This window comes from Vollenhovia emeryi, unplaced genomic scaffold, assembly GCF_000949405.1.
Source record: "Vollenhovia emeryi isolate VEMERY1.0 unplaced genomic scaffold, V.emery_V1.0 DF939158.1, whole genome shotgun sequence".
NCBI classification, from domain to species: Eukaryota; Metazoa; Arthropoda; class Insecta; order Hymenoptera; family Formicidae; genus Vollenhovia; species Vollenhovia emeryi.
Window position 1 is genome coordinate 1,344,071 of NW_011967208.1, and position 7,083 is coordinate 1,351,153.

The window sequence follows — 7,083 nt, forward strand, 5'->3', positions numbered from 1 at the left end:
TCTCTCTCTCTCTCTCTCTCTCTCTCTCTCTCTCTCTCTCTCTCTCTCTCTCTCTCTCTCTCTCTCTCTCTCTCTCTCTCTCGATCTCTTTCTCCTTTCCGACAGCGAGGAAGCGAGCGTTAAGCTCCTTTTCTCCAGCGAGCCGAAGAAAAAAAGGCGCCTTCGCTCGGAGTCGTCGGAAGCTAAGAACCGACGGACCTCAGTCTCCCGTACTTATCTTCCCCTCGCAATCGGTGCAATATATTCAGGGCGCAAACCGTCGTTGTCGTTGGCTGAATGGACGTTTTCACTTAAAGTCGCGCTCACTCGCCGGACAAAGGGATCATTACCGGGGGTAAAGAAAGGTACCATGGCGCAACGGACACTTAAATACGCGGAATTCACGCCCCGATCACGTGAATACGGAAATGCGACGGACAGAGCGAGGACGGATTCACATGCGAATCCGTTTTCTGCCTCCAATTAAGGTAACCCAATTTCGGTATCCGTCCGGACGGTCTTGGGGCAATAAAATAAATCAGGCGCCCTTTTCTCCTTTGCGTGCCGAGTATGTAATTTAATTATAATGTTAATATGAATGCCGATTCCTTAAATCGCGCGTAAAAATGTTTCCCGCGCGGATAATTAATCAGCGGAACACTGTAATTATCATTATCGTGTGTGGTTACCGTTGGCGATTAGCTGAGCACGCGTGCACGAGCTACATCGTGATATTAGCTCTTACAAGTATTCACGTGACCGGCTCCGATAACTCATCGCCGAGGGAATCGTTGTCAATGGAGGCGAAATGCTGAATATTCATTTCTAATTGACCACCCGCGGCAGCCTGCAGCAGTCCAGACTTGTCCCCTTGTCATTCCTCGTGATGCGTGGTAAGTTGATAGGTCAGCGGTTTGATAGAGTACCGCGTCGTATAAAAACGCACCTGGTATCGCCGCGGATCGATGCGCGTATTCAATTTGCTGTCAGTGCCCATCCATTAACATTTACCTGCGCGTCGGCGATTACCGGGGACGTCAAAATAAATGGTAATCTCTGCCATCGCGTTGCCTATTTTCCAGGACCTCGATTTCGTGGATGGGCCGCGTAAACGACGTTAACAGTTTCCTAGATTATAGAATCCGCAAGGTGATCTATGAACTCTCGCCTACTGTTCGTAATCGTCCGGACACGTTACGAGCGGAATGTATAATTAGCGTCGCATCTCACTGAAAATGCACGCATTAGGCTATTTCATCAATTTGATTTATTTCGCGTAATTAGGTTCATTCTAGCAACATAGAATATTCAAGTGTGACATCCATTTGTAAAAATGTCCCATTTCTCTAATAGCGTTTAAGAGTGCCTCTTAAGTGAAAATTATCTTCGCCTTACTGAATATCGACAGGACTAATTGAGAGAGTGGATTAGTATTACTTGAAAATTTTGGATATAGACGGAATAGCTAATTGCGATTTTTAGTTACGCGGGGTAAAATTCGTCAAAGATTAGAATTACGAACAATCGAAATAATTCGATTACTAATTGTGGGCCCCAAAATGGGTTGCTGTCTTTTTTTTCTCCCAGGATAAAGAAGGAGCCATGGGAGAGGGTTGTCAATCACAGTTTTGGCTGCACCCAAGTTTTTGCACGACTCTGAGAAAACGAGAAAATGAGTCGCTATACCTGCGTGCGAAGACCGACGGAGAAAACGATCGGGAGGCAGTGGCCTGGCTTCGACAAGGGAATCGCATGAGACGGCTGCATGCATCTTCCGGAGATCCGCTCATGGTTTATCGAGGTTCCACGTAGAGCATTGTGGTTGCTGCATAATATTAACATTAGTGGTGATTAGTGGCTCGCCGACCACCGATGCCGGGCAATAGCTCCGAACGCGCTCTCTTCTACACGCGACCTTCCATCCATTAACGAGACTTCCAAGTCGACTCGAATTTCTGCTCCTCCCTTTCCCGTTTGCTTCACGGAACAGTGGCATAGTATTATATATGCCCTTTGGTATCCTATTTTCCCTATTTGCCCATGCGCGCTGTGCCGAACATTAGAAATAATTGATTCACACATATGTGTATAATGAGCCTTTGATATTGCGTGAAAGAGATAATTAGGTGCAATTAATAGATTGAAAAATCGTCATACTAATTCACTTGGCATTTGTAATTATAAGTTTCATCTCGTTGTGTTATTAATGGCATAATTAATAACTATATGTGGTAGCTATGGCCGTGATAAGATGCTATAAAATGTAATATACTAAGAGGAATAAATCCTCAGCTGTGTACGTAGATTTAACAATCATATTTATCATTATATGGTTATACGTTAGTTTGTAGCTTGCAGTTGATGTATTTATGGTATGTAAATATTATTTCATACGTGTATCAATCATGTCTGCACGTAGATCTGAAAAATTGAAGTATTTAAGTATTTGGTTGCGGTTTAAATGTCAGAAAAATTGCAGAATGGCATACACGTTTCTGGATATTTTCAATCCGCCCAAGTAATCCGACGGGTCTTTAAAACGCGATATGAAAAAACGACTCGAGATATAGCGAACCTATGATGACATTAGTATCAGGATGGCGACATTTTAGACTCGCATAACTAATCAAAGCGATACACCGGGGGAAGGGGAGAGAAAAACGAACGTTTTCCCGAATGAAATGAACCCCACCGACGATATCGGCGACGGTCGGTCGATTGCAGTTAAGATACTCGACGTATCTCGTATCAGACGCGCGTACTGCATAAACCAATCCCGCCCCGACAAAAAATATGATTCAGTGGACACGAAGAGAGTGAAATTCGCCATAAACGCCGAGGAGCAATCGACATGCTTGATTAAATCGCGCCATCGATAATCGGCGTCGCGCCGATCCCGGCGAGCGTGCGCGCGATTTTCCTCCGCGGTGCAGCGGAGTCCAACGTGACTGCGACGCCGGCGACTCGTTAGCCCGGGCCCTCTCTCCTCCGCGCGCGGTGCACACAGCATACATACGCGTCCGAATACCTTCTCTCGCCGGCGCGGAACGCATCCACGAGGAGAGCAAAGAGATAGGGTCCCGACCGCTGTGACTTGTTTATGCGCTCGGCCCCCAACTACTTGCCCCCGTAGCGGCGAACTAAATCACACCCCGCGGATTTTATATTAAAACAAATAATTAATTCAGATGCCCGGCGCATCGGGTGGTCCCGCACGGCGTGGATCGCCACGGCGCTTCGGACCCTCTCGAGCCACTCCGAGCCGGGACGCTTTTTCGTCGCGGCGGGAAACGGAGGGGAAAGCGGCGTGCAGTCACGCTACCGCTTTAACACTATCGTCGTCAGCGGGGGTCGTCGTGGAGGCTTGTTGGAAATCTGCTCGTAAAGCTCGCGATATTACAAAATGGCTCCAGCGGACAGACGGGGCGTGGATACGCGCGTATGCGTGCGCGTTGTACCTGCGTCCCGAGAAAAATAGGTGAATCCATGCGTGCAAAATTTAGTATCCGATGTCGCCGATCGATTTTGCAGCGATCGATTTATTCCTCAGCGATCGATTCATTCCACCCTGTTCCTAATCTTACATACCAGAATCGTCGTGTATTTCACGTATAAGCGATTTGCCAAAATAGTCTTTTTAGATCTTTTTGTGGACACGCGTATCGAAAGTTGCATCGAACAGTTTGCGACTGAATAGTTTATGAATACGGAAGTTTGCGGATGTTCTTATCCCTCTACGTACATATATAGCCGCGTCGAGGATCGGACGAAAATATCCTGGCTGGAACAAGGTACGTACCCCCTCGCGGAAACGTCTATAGAGGAGGGAGGACGCTTGTCTATCGCTTCGCAGGCACCCTGTTGCGAGCCTACGAATAAATTCCTGAGTAATGGATGTTATTTAGTAGAAACTCGCAGGGGGAAGTACGACGGGATCCGGTACGCGTTGCGTGTATTGTAAGTGATCGAGCATGTTGCGTAACAGCTGATTCGAGCATTCCTGTAGAAAATTGTCCGCGAGGATCCTGGCCAAAGCCGCTAAGCGCGTGAGTCGATATTACGCGCATTATTTGTGCGAGACTTGTCGCGCGCGTCGATTAAATAATCGAGTATCTTTCGGCTTATCGAGAGCTTCTTCATCCGTGCAAAGCGCATGGTACGGGATCGGCAGTAATTTCGTTACGTGTACGAAGATACCTCGGGTATACGATATTTTCTAAGCTTAAGAGAAAATTCATTATCATACGGCACGATCTTTCGTAACGGTTAATTCCACGGTTCTGCGGAAACAGGTTCGTTTAGGATGAACTTTGTACAATATTGCAGCCGACCTGTCTATCGCTTCGAGCAACAACCGAACAGGTTGTCGCGCGAAAAGAACGGCTGATTTTTCAAAAATTTACGACCTTTGCGTTTCACACGCAACACAATTCGCGGTAATCCGTTCCGTACTTATTATTAACAGCGCCCATTTTTCCGGTTATATCGCGGAGGACGTGTTTACAGTGGCTGAGTAATTAAGTTGGGCCATTATCGCGATAATAAATGCCTCGTAACTCGGCCGTGAACTCTTTTATGGCGAAATGTTGGATTTCGTGCGGGGACGCGATCAGGTGCCTCGGAATCACCGTCGTTTCGCAATTCCTCTTTTCACCTCGAGTATCGTTATTGACACAGTAGGGCCCGTGGCGGATGATAAACCGTTGTGCCGCATGCTCTCCGAATAAAGCTGTGTGATATAAGAGAGCATGCTCCGAAAAAGAAATTATGTGAATACGCTGGACATCATACAACAGCACCGAAAGAAAGTGCACGCACACGACGATGGGTTAGGTCAAAAAGTAATTAACTGTCCGTTGTGAAGTGCTGTTTTTAAGTAGTATATTTCTTTGAAATATACACGATACCGATTTCGCCTTCATCCTCTTATTCCTTGCGCATTTTTACACAATTGAGCCCACCTAATTATGTAGGGACCAAATTGAAAATGAGCACCGAGTAGAGTAGATCATTTCCATAAAAAATGTTAATTAAGTTTGCAAATTGAATTTTCGCGTCTTTAACCTTAATAATAATAAATAATTGGACTCTTCTCACTTTATATGTTTTACCTAATCATCGTCTTATCGCGTTATAAGAGTTACATGTATACCTCAGCCGCACCGCGGCGAACAGGTCCGTGTTTATTACGAGACAAATAAGCATTTTCTTTTTGCAAGTACCTTGCCAAAACGTAACGAGTCGGCTAGTTTAGCGAGACCGTCGTTTCGAAGAAGTCGATAATGAGTTAAAGGAAATTCCGCTGGAACTTTGTCCATTTATAATGGCGGTGAATTATTTGTTTCGGCAGTGCTCGTGTGCAAGTCATAGTTAGTAAAGAGTCGTGAAAATCCGCCTCCATAATGGACGGCCTTTCATTATGCGCGGCGGAATACGCGACTTCTAATCGTCGAAGAAAGGGAGACACGCGTGTGGTAGAAGTTTATGAATTTCGCGAGAGTGCACGGCGAGTCTATTCTGGCTGTCCTCGGCATTCGTGGTGTTTGTTGGTCCAGACTTGGACGCTTATTGAGAACGCGGCGAAATCTAGCGCCGCGGGTAATTGCCGTCACGTTTGCAACGAAACGATCTACGTGAGATGAAAGTAATCAAGATCGGGTACAGCGGGGCCCTCGGCTCGATACGCTTTTTCTCCACCGTAGAAAACACAGTTGTCGATCGAATAATTTCATTTATTACGTTTGCGCCTATTTTGCATTCCGCGTCCTTGTAATACACGTTTTAGCAGGCATTGCGACAGTATCCAATAGCTTAATTTCCTATTTATTTCGCCTAGGATAAGAAATGTGGGAAGTAATTTATCACAAATAAGGTTCCTTTCGTTACGTTTATTTGTGTATTTTTATACTTATACAATCAATTCAGGTTTTGTGCATGACATATTGTCTATTTCGTAATCGTATGCTTAATTTTCACACACACACACACACACACACATTTGTACATACATTTGTCGACATTTAAAGATACCACTGTCAAACACAAGAGAGCTATGATATACGAATATCCAGCCGCAAGATGCGTCCTATCCGTAAATGTCTAACCCGGAAATGGGAGGCATTAATGACGTCTGATGTACAATATATATGATTCTTTGCGATACACGCGCTCGTATATTGTCGTTATTTATCGCGGACAAACACTTTGCCCACACATTACGATCGCGAGCTGACTTACGTTTTCTCTCTTCCGTTTATTTTTGCCTCTGCCTCTCGAACGAAGCGTCGCTGATTAAACATTCGTATTTTAGCAAGTTCATTGTGCCTTTGCTAAAATATGCACATATCCAATCGCGGGATTTACTGCTGATAATGAATGCCGGATTAATGTGATTGTCCGATATAAATAATTTGTATCTTGCCGATACAATAGTTGTACATATTGTTGTGGCGTTAATTATTGTTAGCTACGCAATTATCGCGAAAGCACGCTTTGACAATGATTAATAACATCTTCGCGCACTTTCTCTTCTTTCTAGTTAAATGAGTTTTGCAATTCATGCTATGGTCGTATTTTCCGTTTTATCTACCAGTTACACCGAATGCTTTAACACCGTGCAAAGATAATCGTGTGTCAATATATAACGTCGAGCAAAAGTGAATTTGCAGAAACATCCCCCTGCTGGGGTAGTCTCGTTAGTCAAGGGGTGATTGCAAAGGCGAAGCCAATGACGAATTATGTAAATCATCTGTCGCGTGCAGGGGATGAGAACGCATGTCTTTGTTGTCACGAAATGCTTTCTATCGCGCGGAATATTCTGAGGGATTTTATATCTGTGCAAGTTATGCGCGTACGTATACTGGCTGAAATAAATAAATATGACGACATCGGCTATGAAAGTGTTTTGTAAGAAGGCAATCGTTTACGCAACAGTATTTCAGAAACAAATTGGTTTGTATTTCTGTGCGTGTACCAAATGCTGATGTCATTATACATGTTATAATATTGTGTTCGCGTTAAAAATTAGCGAGAGCTGCGATCTCCGATCCTGAACGCGCATAAATCGATACGTCGCCTTTTTTGAGTAGCGATTTTTTGCACCGT